A 12,942-nucleotide genomic window follows, 5' to 3' on the forward strand; every position below is an offset into this window, starting at 1 on the left:
CTATGCAATGAGTCTCAGAAAACAATGACTTTAAATCACTTAACTAAAAGATTAAAAGTAGATTTGACATTTCTAAGCTTTAGCATGTTAGGTTATTAATATCACAGAAGGCACAATTGTCCGTTGTACTAAAAAATGTTTGTGTCATAATATCGAGTGATACAGTAATGCAACGATACAATTTAACATTTAGGTGGGTAAAGATTTCTGAGTGGTCCAAAGGAAAGTTACTCGGAGCTACTTAACAGGAGAATATAGGTAAAAAAAACCTCACTTTCCGATTGTACTCTTTGAAAATGGGGATGATATGAGTGAGATGTTAAAGATAGAAAGATTGACATTTTGCTTAAAGGGAAGAATTTGTTTTTCACATTCCTGTCAAATATGAAAGTAGGCTTTCTATGTGCTGGATAAAAGAGGAGAGAAAGAGCTTATGTGTGATTGTGTTTGATATTTCCAGCCAGGGAGAAAAATCAATTCTTTGGTGCAGAACTATAACGACAATGCTATTTATGCATCACGATTCCCAACAATGCATTATTGTAATGTCTTATTAGATAAAAGGTAATTCGTTTTGCTAACTTTAGATTTTCAAAAGCTAGAAATAAGCAAATTCATGTGAATTCATTAGAGATATACATAGGGGCTTATGGACGGGACACAGATACACAAGTGAAAAGTCTGATTGTAAGAAATCTACTAAATTAAAAAATATAGAAAAAGCTAAATAACCATAAAATGGAACCAGAAGTTTCTCAGTCTCACTCAGCCCCACTGTCCCCAAGCCGCTTATAAAATAATCACTCAGAGGCTTATATTAATTACAAACTGTATGGGCTGTGGCTCAAGCTTCTTGATAGCTAACTCTTTCATTTTAAATTAACCAATTTCTATTAATCTATATGTTGCTACATGGCCGTGGTGTTACTGGTCTGCTGACATCTTGTTGCTCCTTCAGCAGCGGGCTCACATCTCTCTCAACTCCACCATTCTTCCCTCTGTATTTCTGCTTGGATTTCCTGCTTGACTGTAATCTTTCTTGCCATAGATCAAACAGCTTTATTTATTATCCAGTGGGAGCCATACATAGTCACAGCATACAGAAAGACATCCCATAACAGTAAAGATATCTGTAGAAAGATACTGAGTCTAGAACATATGGTGAAAAAAAAACTTTAAAAATATACTCAATAGAATAATATTGTTTAAGAAGATGAAAGATTTCTAAAACATGTATTTACTTATTAATTGATGATATATGTTGAGAGGCACACACATTTCACGATGCATACATGGGCAGTCTATCGGATTTGAGTTCTGTTGTTATGTATAATAACACAGAAGAGTTAACTTAGGCCAGTTCAATGACAATGACATGAATAACCTTGGGAACAGAATATTTAGTAAAAGTAGATGAAATATAATTGAGCTTTCAAAGATTGGAAAGTAGATAGAAATTAGCAGTAAATATTCGGAAAAAGGGAGTACAGCTGAGTCTTCTTTGGAATGTGCTCGCTTGGATATACAAATAGTACAACTCAGTATAATTTTGACAGCAGTAAACTCATAATGACCACACTCAATTTTTGTCTTGATCTTCATCGAGCACATCTAAACTTCAAATATGGCCCAATTTCTTGAAGTAACAAGCTTGAAAAACAACATGTACAGGGTCATTTATATGCAGAAAGTAGGAAAGTTATGATATGAGAAAGGTAATTATTATAAGAAATTCAATAACATCTCAAATTGTAAAATTTGCAAAAATATAAGTGTGCTCATAAAAAACAGTAAAATTAAAAATGAGGAAAAAAGATATGGAATAGGGTTTAATAACATCAAATGATATACTAGGACAAACAGCTTTCGGATAAGAATTTTTTGATGACCTTCATCATGAGAACACTTTTAGCTGAACGTTGAGAGCAGAAGCCAGGTTGCTGGCGATTGAATAGTGAATGAGAGAACTAAATGTAGACTAGGAAAGTAAAAGTTATTTTTTGAGACTCCTGGAGATAAAATGGAAGAGAGCATCTTTGAAGTGGTCAGAGAAGGAGAGGTTTGTGTTCGAGTACAAAAGCCATTTTTATCTTCTGCCTAAAGATCTTCCTTTCAAGTATATTTAATAGTCTTCATATTGGTGTAAATTGAATCACAGTGAGGATTACTCTTTGTGTTATAAAAAAAAAGGCCTTTGATAATACTCCTTTACTCGTGTGATTCTTATTCCATGGTTAAAATGAATATGAATATTTTATATTCTATATACTCAATTGCACACTAATTATTACACCTTAAGATATCTGGTATCATTTTGAGGAAGCAAATGGATCTTTCTGTATCATAATCATTTTAATCCTGATTTATGCATGGCTTCCGATGTAATATGAAAGATGTTTTCAATATTTCACTCTCAGACAACATTGGCATTGACTTTAAGAAATAGCTACTGATAGACAGAGTTGTAAGAATGACACCGCAAATATGCAGCACTGATATCTAAGTGAACGATGATGTGCATCACTAGATATCAACATGAGTTTCAAATTATATCTGTGGTAATATTTGTATATGGTAATACTCATTTCTTCTTCTGGATTGTTGAAAATTTACCATTTAGCAACTGTCCATCTACATTCACCCTAATCAGCTTTAGAATCCTATATATATGAACAGTTTTAGTAACCTCTAAGTTTCTTGCATTTTTTTCTGGTTGTATTTAATCATGAAAATTAAAGAATATGGAAGTATGCATAAATATACAGGAAATTTTTACCTCCTACAATACTTTCCCTAGCAAGATGAGCATGAAATTCTGAAGTCTGCTTTCTTTCTCTTGCATCAGTTTTTCTTAAAAGTTTATTTCAGTATTTTCCTAATTGAATTTTTTTCAGGCTGAAAACTTAGCACATGTGCATAATGAACAGTGAGTCTTCTCTTTATAAACACAAAGGGAAAGAGAATTCACAAATGTAGGAAAGTTAAACAAAACGTTTCATTGATCAAGTTGCTGTGAGCACAGTTAATGCCCAACATCCCATCAGACTGACATTGAAAGTGACTTGAAAGTGTGCATAATCCAGCTCATGGAACCAGATGTGGGCTGCATGACTTGGAATTCCTCTCGACAGTAGAAACTCTTTTGCTTCAGCACCCAGGCTCTTTACACAACGAGATTGCCTCTCTATTTAAGAGGAAAAATCTTACTTTTTAAAAATTTTTCATATTTTAAAATATATTTATTTTATGTCCTGACTGCAGTTTCCCCCCCCTTTTCTATTCCAAGCCCCCACTCCCAAACTCCTCTTCCCCCCTCAACCCCAGTCAACAGTTCATTCCTCCTCATTTGTAGTCAGATAATGCCAGGCCTCCCATGGATATCAACAAATATGTCATATCAAGTTGAAATAAGAGTAAGCACCTCTGCTTACTGTATTAAGGCTGGGCAAGGCAACCCAATATGAAGACTAAGGTCCCAGAAGCCAACAAAAGAGTCAGAGTCAGCCCCTGCTCACACTGTTGGAGTCCCATAAAAAGACCAAGCTGTACAACTGTCCCATATGCATTCAGGCTCCCATGATACTGGTTCAGACTCTGTGAATTCCTCTGAGCCTCAGTTAATTGATTTTGTGGGTTTTCTTATGATGTCTTTGACCTCACCAGCCCCTACAATCCTTCCTCTCTCTCTTCAGCAGGATTCCCAGATGTTCCTCTAATGTTTGGTTGTGGGTCTGCATTTGTTTCCATCAGGTGCTGGATGAAGCCTCTCTGATGACAATTGGGCTAGGCACCAATGTATTATTAGTATACAGGATATTTTTAGGCACCCATTACACTGACTTTTTGTTTTCCAGTCTTCTTTGATTCTATCCTAGTTCTCTGGTCGATCCAGCCTCTATGTCCTGGCATTCCAGGCAAAGGCAGAGAGAAAATATTCAAATTAACATATCAGAAATGAAATGGAGGACATAATAACAGACACTGAGTAAATCAAGAGACGTATTAAGTCAAACTTCAAAAACCTGTAGTCCACAAAGTCTGAAAAGCTAAAAAGAAATGGACATATTTCTTGAGATACATCTTACCAAAATTAAATCAACACCAGATAAACAATTTAAATAGACCTTTGACCTCTAAGGAAACAGAAGCAGTTGTTAAGAGTGTCTCAACTTAAAAAAAAAAAAGCTGAAGAAAATACTTTCTGTGAAGGAATGTGTATTCAATAAATCAAGGGGAAATACTAAAAACATTAAATCTGTCATACCATTTCTTTGCAATAACAATACACTCTAAAGTGACACCCTACATGACATGCTAAAAGCTACAATGTCTACAAAAATCCTCCCAATGAACAAAATGCAAGTACAACATTTTAAAGCAATTATTTCATTAACTGCATTGCTATTATATGTGGGACAGATTTTCTTTTGTGAGTGCACAAAGATGCAGATCGCTTGCTGCACTAATAGAAGCAGGGTATGAATAGACCTTTATGTACCAGTAGTTTTGGAAGTGTTAGCAAATAAGAGGCAAATGAGAAAGTGACATTGATGTCAGATTATTGTGTGGAATATAAAGAAAGATTCTGGAATCTTTTATTACCAACATATTACCTATCAAATTCAAATGGGAAGCTAGGATTCAATCTATTTTTTTATATAAATTGTAAAACAGTAAATACCAATCTGACCTTTCCATTTTTCTTGTATGAATATTATAGAAGATTTAGTTATAATATATAATTTACATCATCTATTCATTTATACTGAAATGGTATAGGCAGGGAAATTTTTAAAGATAAAATTCACACAAAATGTCTCTGAGGAAATATCCACTCTTACAGTAAGGCATAAGTGTTTGGAAGTGACTGCACTTCCTTCCAGCTAAGGTTCTATCTACAAAAACATGACTTCCTGAAACATACCATGCCTGTTTTCTCATATGAATGGAACTGATGTGTAGAATGATTTTTTTTTTTGGCAGACTGCGATAATAACAAGCAATTCTGATCAAGTCAAAGACCAACAGTGAGTGAATGAGAGCCCGATGTGTCTTCTTTTCCCCTAAAGCTTGGGAAATGTGATACTTATGAGACTAATAAAGTATACATAGCTTGTAGTTAGAAATTGCAGATCTACAAGACAAAAGTTAATTTAAAGTAATTTCTTTGAAAAATAGGATAAAAGAAATTTCAAATGGTATTCATTTCCAAGTTATGATTTACTTTTACAATAGTCACTAGATAAAAATTCAAATCTAAAGCTGCTTCCCTTACTAAAACTAAGAATATATATATATATATATATATATATATATATATATATATGTATATATATATTTAGCACATCATATATAATCTAAAGACAGCATTTCACACATATGCATACTTATATGCATATACCACACACAAAAAAGATAAGAAGTACACATTAACACTGGCGCTTTCATGAATACAATTGATAATATTATTTTATTAGATTTTTAAAAGAACTCCAGGATTTTCATAATATCGCTTGTAAGTTGTTTTATTGGGAAAAATAATTTTAAAGCCAAGAAAAAACATATTTGTTTTGAAATTGAATTGCAAGTTCAACCTATGGAGGCTGACATGTCAGTTCTGTCATATCTGTAAGGATTTGGATAATGGGCAAATATGAAAGCAGTGTTTCTCCCATTTACAAAGAAACACTTTACTGTGGATGATGCTAGTCGGTGGCAAAATTTACAGCTGTAAATCCTAATACATGATAAGTATTTTGGATACACATGCTTTCTTTCCTATGTGCCTATTATTTTAAAATGTTACCGTTGCGATTTATTTTTAATTACTCTTTATTTTACACACAAGCAACTCTTATTTCATTAAATTCCCAGCTTTAATAAATATTTTGGAAACATTGTTCCTCTGTTCTGTCAGTCCCTCCCCCTCCCACTTCTTCATTAATAACTCCTGGAGGAGGGAATCACTTTAAAAATAAATGGAGGTTTTAATTTTTCAGATAAATCTGTTCCTTATCCTACTAGGTATAATTTTGGAGCAAAATTTTATTTAATAAATGTACAAAAGAGGAAAAAAACCAAAGAAAGTAGTGCTAAGACATACAATTTTCATTTTCCATCCTTCATTTTTCTTGATACCAACTGAGCAATAGTGTACATTTTACTAAAACTTTAATAGGCTGATTGTCTGCACTTTTGTTAAAGATCATTTACTCTTTATCATTCTATAGCTAATACAGCTAATGAATCATCTTTTGTAAGCTTTAAATGAAAATAATCTGGCTTATCTAGTTGTTAAGATCTCTTTAAAAGTTTATTTTAGTCCAAAATACACAAGAATCTAATTAAGTTTTTTTTTCTGGCATAAACACAAAATAACCAGAAGTCAGTACATTAAAATAATTATCTTGTAATGTTATGTATAAATAAATTTTCTGCATGAGAATAAAATGAATCCAAATTCAAGATAATAGAACCAGCTCAAGTTAGTTTAAGAAGAAAAAATGTCAACCATGTATTTTAGCATCGGTACATAATGCTCCATCTCTTTACATGATATATTTGTCTAGATTTTGAAAATGTTCTTAAAGTCCCTGTTATATACCAGAAATACTCCTGTCTTTCTGGAAAGGCAATCCATAAGAAGAGCAATCCAAACAAACATTTTCACTCAGCAACTCCCTGCACTGAATCCTTTGGCAGCCGGGGTGTACCATACCAGCCATTTCAGCGTTTTTCTGTATCTCCCAGACAACTGAGAGGATTAGCCCAGGAGTCATTCTCAGATGACCCTCTAAATTTCCAGTTCAAGGCATTCAAACACAGAGGCAGCTAGCCTGGAGGTTGCAGCTACAGTTCCAATCTTTCAGTTAATGTCAAGGCTGTAAAGTCTGCTGCAGGGAAGGGACAGCCGAGCTTTACAGAGTTTCTGTGTTCCACTGTCTGAAATGATTTGGGGTGAGAAATGTTCCTTATAGATCAAGAATCAATTTTCTGTGGTTAAGGAAGATTTGCAGCAACAGGTGAATTATAAAACCAAGAATTATTCACTCAAGATAGGGGAAAATGTGCTTCTTTAAAAATAATATTTTAGGCAAAAAAAAAAAATGAGGAGAAGAAAATGAGCAGATAGGTGCTCAGTGACACAAGTAACTGTGTATTTTATCAAAATACACATGCACATGGCAACAACTTCATTTATATATTTCTTATCTTAAAACTTCTAAATTTTCATTTACTCTGTGTGTGTGTGTGTGTGTGTGTACATGCTTCCTTCGTGTGTGTATATGCTTGTGTGTGTGTGTGAATGCATGTGCTAATGTGTGTGCATATGAGCAATGAAGGAGGACTATTTTGTGGAGCTGATTCTCTTCTTCCACCACGTAGGTCCTGAGGATTGAGCTTAAGTCATCAAGCTTGGTTACAAGTGCCTTTACCCACAGAGTTATCTCCCTTTATCTCTTTCTCCTGCCTTCTCATGAATGAATATTTTCTTATTCATGTCCTTCGCCATATAAAACAAGACAATGTAACCACACAAACACAGGAGAACACTAGCATATATGAAAATATAGCAATTTTTTTTTTTATTTTAGTCTAAGGAATGTCATTCATCATTATTTGCACATGGGTTGATGAGCAAATGATATTAGATCTTTTGTCTTTTACTGTAAATTGATACGGACTTCTTTTCTAAACTTTTAATGGATTTCTTATTATGTAAAAGTATGACGTCAAAATTAAAACATAAATTTTCAATTTTCATAATTAATTTAAAATAAATCTACATCTATCAAGTCATACATATTACTAAGATCAGTATAAATACTGTAAATATTACCTATGTTTGTTATCATAGTTTTATATAGTGAGTGAAACTAATAATATGGTTAATTTTATTGTTTTGTTCTTTATAAAAGATATGCTTATGTTCAAGAAAAAGTACTGTAGAGGACGAGAATGAGATTTTGTTCATAAAAGAGTTGATGATTTTATAATTTCAAATTATATCATTATGAAAATAATCGATAGTAAAATGACCCATAAGTGTATTTTAACACATCGAAGCAATAACATCATTGAAAGTTTCTAATTTGGGCCTTCAAATTCTAGCATAAATAATTATTCATTTATGTTAAACAGGGATTGTTTAGAACTGTGTAGTGAGGATACATTAATGGAAGGCGACTTTGTTGTGAGACCTGTATAAAGACTTGCAGGTCATACCACAAAGGCATGTACTTCTCATAGTCAGGAAGAAACGACAGAGAATTGCTTCTAGTTTCAGAGGTGTTTGATAAAGCATACGTACATTTCTTTGTAATTTAACATTTTCTGTACATTCTGATGCTATATAAATACACAAGTGAATGGGAAATTATGTTATATAATATTAGAAGATACTAATTTTTCAAGTAGGACACTTGTGTGCACAATAGAAACTCAGTCCTACACTGGCATCACTTCATAATTAATTGTTTCTCATCTCTACATCACAAAGGGGAAATGTGGGCTGAAGTATAATCTGGCAAAAACAAATCAAAAGGTTGCTAACCCTGAAGACTCCTGGCTGCCCACCTCAATTTAGACCTCATGGTTCCCTTCCTGTCCATAGCAGCACTCTAAGCAGCTTTCTTGGGCTATTTCTGCTAAGTGTTGTCAAGATTCTAATTTGGGTCACTTGGAACTCCATATTTTGCTGAGTAAAAGACATCATGAAAAAATTATTTTAATTCTCAGAACAGATGATCCAAACTATTTCTGCAACATCCAACATGTGTAATCTCATGTATGTTTTGTGCCAGATGGGGACATACATTTATATATATAAAGACAACCTTCCCTATTGTGCTCCAAATTTTATCCTGATTTCCTGATTTCATCTCCCAGGTCTCATCTTGATTTTCCTTTTCTGTCATCCTCTATGTTTTAAATTGTATTCATGTTATCTTTGTTTATCTGTAATTTAGAGAATTCTGTTTTTAAAATATGTCTAGACTTCATGACCCAGCTTTTTTCTCGTTTTCTCTTACTTTGCTGCTGTGATACACGGACTATAGTGGTAAACCTCTAATCTCCTCTAATTTAGCATCAAACCCACCACACTCTGATACTCCATGCCTGTGTACTATGAAGTGAGAATATTTTAACGTTCAAGAAGTTTGATTAAGAATCCAAGTTTGGCAACAGCTCAGAAATTCATTACTTCTCACTACTATTTTTAATAAACAAAAGTTACATCTGTTTACCAAAGAATAAATATGATCCCATGGAACACTAAAACATAAATTATAACTAAAATACTTAGGTTTTCAGTCAATTTTAACTCCAAATTAGTAGCCAGTATCCTACTTTCCACAGCACATTTATCTTTTTGAAACACCATCTCATGTATCCTTGGTTGATTTCAAACTTACTAGCTAAGGATGAACGGTAACATCTAATCATTCTGCATTCATCTCCCTAATGACATAATTAATGACATAATGCAGATGCCACCATGTCTGATTTGCAGATCCAGAAGGTTGGACCCCATCCTTCACACACGATGTGCAAACACTTGACCAACTTAACTAAACCCTGGCATTCCTCAGCATTTAAGGACAAGAAATTAATTTTGAAAAGACACAACTTAGCACATGTTTTGTATATACACTTGTAATAAGTAATGGAGCACATATATGTTTAAAGTTAAATATAATTACAGAATTTCCCCCTTTCCTTTCATCTCTCTGCCTCTCCAGTCTACCATGAGCCCTTCCTTTCTCTCACATCCTGTTCCTAAGGCTGAGGGAAAATCTAGGAAGATGATGTGGAAAGATTGTAAAAGCTAGAGAAACAGGAATTCTGCTATGAGATTATGTCTCCTAAATTATACTTAAGATATCCCAAAAAACAAACATGGTTGCCTAAGCAAAATCTGACACAAATAGACATGTTAAATGGAGGACAGATATCCTAACACCAGATGAAAAACTACAGATAACTAAAGGATGCTCAGAGGAAGACACTTGCTTTTTTTTTGTTCTTTTTTGTTGTTGTTCTTGTTCTTTTTTTTTTTCTTCCTAGACAGGACCTTTCTGCTTTTCCCAGGAATTTCTTAGCTTGCTATGCATTCTATGATGGCAGCAAGCTAGCAATTATCAGCCCCTTGCTTGCCTAGAGCTGGATTTAAAGTGTGTAACAACACACCTATCTCCTACAAATTCTTAGTACTTAAGAAACTAAGTCTCAGGACATATTCCTGGTGCATGAGCAGGATTTTTGGAGCCCATTACCTGTGGCGGGACACCACACACAGCCTTGTGGCAGGGTGAGGGGCTTGAACCTTCCTCTATTGAATCTACCAGGCTCTGCTGACTCCCCATGGGAGATCTTACCTTCTTGTAGGAGGGAATGAGTAGTGGGTTGTGGGGGAGGCTGAAGGCATGGGAGAATGGAAAAGGGAAATCTATGATTAGTATGTAAAAATACATAAAAAATTTCTTAATAAAAAAGAAGCAAATCTAAAAATAGATTAATTGTTTCTTGCTAGTTCATAAATAGCAACGTTCTAGAGAAAACTAAAAGAAAAGTAAAACCAAAATATAAAGGCAGTATGAGAGAAAAAACTGAAAGAAAAGTTAAAACCAAAATATAAAGGAAGTATGAGGAAGAATTCTAGAACTAAGAGACAGTAACAAGAAATTCTATGAAGGAAAAATGAAATTTTAATTTTTAAAATTTTACTTGATGGGATAATAAAATTATTAAATATTTCCAACTATTAAATTCCTTAATCATAGTAATTATTTTAAAATATTTATGCTCTTTCACATTCTTCCCAATGAATAAAAGGCATTTATTTTGTATTCTGAATTTGTCATGTAAGTAAATCTTCCTACACAGCATTTCTATTAATAATTATCAAATAAATGAAAAGTATTAATATTGATGAAGGAAATAGTCACAATTATTCCTATGCATCATATCATATATTGTGAGAAAACTGAATCATACATTGACTTTATACAGATTTAATATTACTATATCAAGGATATTTTTCTTCAGTGTGTTTTATAAATAGGAACTGATATGTGGAAAAAATTTAACATCTCTTTCTAATTCTGTTATCCTCATTATTCCTGTTAGTCTCATTTCTGTTCATTAGCTCATTCATTTTCCCCAGTTATCTTTCTAAAGTTATATTCCTAAAACAAGGATAACATATTCTAATTGTTTTGCTGATGTTTAATTACAAGAGAGAGCTTAATCGGTACAACAGATGCATCCTTTATTTCAGAATAACACATTCACTTTCCGCAGAGATTTTCTTGCCAAAGACCTTGTATTGCTTGTACTTTAATTTTCTTAAAACCCAATTTTCCTTCTCTGTTTGTTATGTAATAGAGCATCTAAAAACACTTGGTAATATTTGCTTGCTTTGCCTTTAGCTATTGTGATTTTTTTTTCTTTTTTTTTTTTTCCTTTTAAGGAAGTACAATTGCTAAGAAAAGTTAATGGACATTTCAAAAGCAATTTGCTTTAGCAAAAGTAGAGAATAAAGGAGTACAGAAAGTAGAAGGCTCAGAAAATTAGAGGTGATTGGTTACAAATAATATTTGAAAACCTTACTCAACAACACCAAAAATACCCCAGATATTGTGGACTTAGACCAATATGTAGTCTGACTAAATATGCTCATGAATAACATAATATTCTATAGTCTATTGCTAGGCATTTACAGACTGTGATTGCATTTTAACAGATAAGATGGCATTTTCAGAAGTTTGAAGACATGAGAATTATTAAAATGTAAAATCAATAATTTTATAGATTTAGTAGTCTCAATTAATTAAATTAAATGATAACAAGGAAAACTGGAGATTCATGTAGGAAAAATACACGGGCCTATGTAAACTGAGAAGAATCACATTCAAACTCTCCTGTTACAGTATCCATTATTTTAGCAAAGTTCCTAAAATGGTTCACTTTCACGTTTTGTTGATTCTCAGACAGAAACAGGACCAAGATTTTTCTTTTCTGTCAGATTTTAATGGTAGGCACCCAATGAAGTCATTGCTTTAGACTTCAATGATGAAAATAAGTAGGAGGAAATATGGGTATTTAGGCCACTTTCTCATGCAACTGACTTATTGAGGGAGTCTTCTTGAGTCTGGTTCTGTATGCATGACTTCATTTACTATGGAGCACTGCCTTGCATATTTACACATGGATTTTCAAGTCCAGATAACACTGCACATAATTCCTCAATTTACAATAAATCTCAACCCTGCATCACAGTTATTTTCTTCATGAGCTCACAGGAAGAGTATCTATGGGAAGGGAATGACTAGTATCAAAGTAATCGAGAAATCCTGTCCGTAGTGCTAGTCATATTTTTGGTGGGGTGTAGGGGATCATCATTTTGTAAAGATTACACAAGGAAGTTTAGGTCTTCTGGTGCACTGCTGTTTATTTAGTAAGCAACCAGTCTATATATGCTTAAGAGTAAATCGGGGTACTTTGGCTAAAACTGAAAATAGGTTTTATTATAAGGAATGGAAAGACTTTATTTTCAAAGCTGAAAGATGATATTATGATTTATTCACAGAAGCCATACAAAGGTATTGGGCTTCCAATATCATTGCTTTCATTGATTTTGTAAGTCTCAAGTAGTGAAGCAGCTGCATGTCTAGTCAGATCTGTCAAGAGTGTAGAGTTTTTTCTTTCTTTTTTTTTTTTTTTGTTTTTGTTTTGTTTTTTCGAGACAGGGTTTCTCTGTGTAGCTTTGCATCTTTCCCAGAACTCACTCTGTAGCCCAGGCAGGCCTCGAACTCACAGAGATCCACCTGCCTCTGCCTACCGAGTGCTGAGATTACAGGCATGCACCACCACCGCCCAGCGAGTGTTTTCATTCTGGGATGCACCCACAAATGGCAGCTTTATTTTATATGTTTTTGG

The 12,942-nt window shown here is 33.6% G+C and overlaps 1 long non-coding RNA gene across 1 annotated transcript in view; it reads left to right on the forward strand.

The window, feature by feature from the left end:
* LOC128107062 (uncharacterized) overlaps positions 1-12,942 on the forward strand; it is a 43,276-nt gene that overhangs the window by 11,843 nt on the left and 18,491 nt on the right. The window lies entirely within an intron of this gene.

Source organism: Peromyscus californicus, unplaced genomic scaffold (assembly GCF_007827085.1).
Source record: "Peromyscus californicus insignis strain IS unplaced genomic scaffold, ASM782708v3 Scaffold_12__1_contigs__length_115047231, whole genome shotgun sequence".
Lineage (NCBI taxonomy): Eukaryota > Metazoa > Chordata > Mammalia > Rodentia > Cricetidae > Peromyscus > Peromyscus californicus.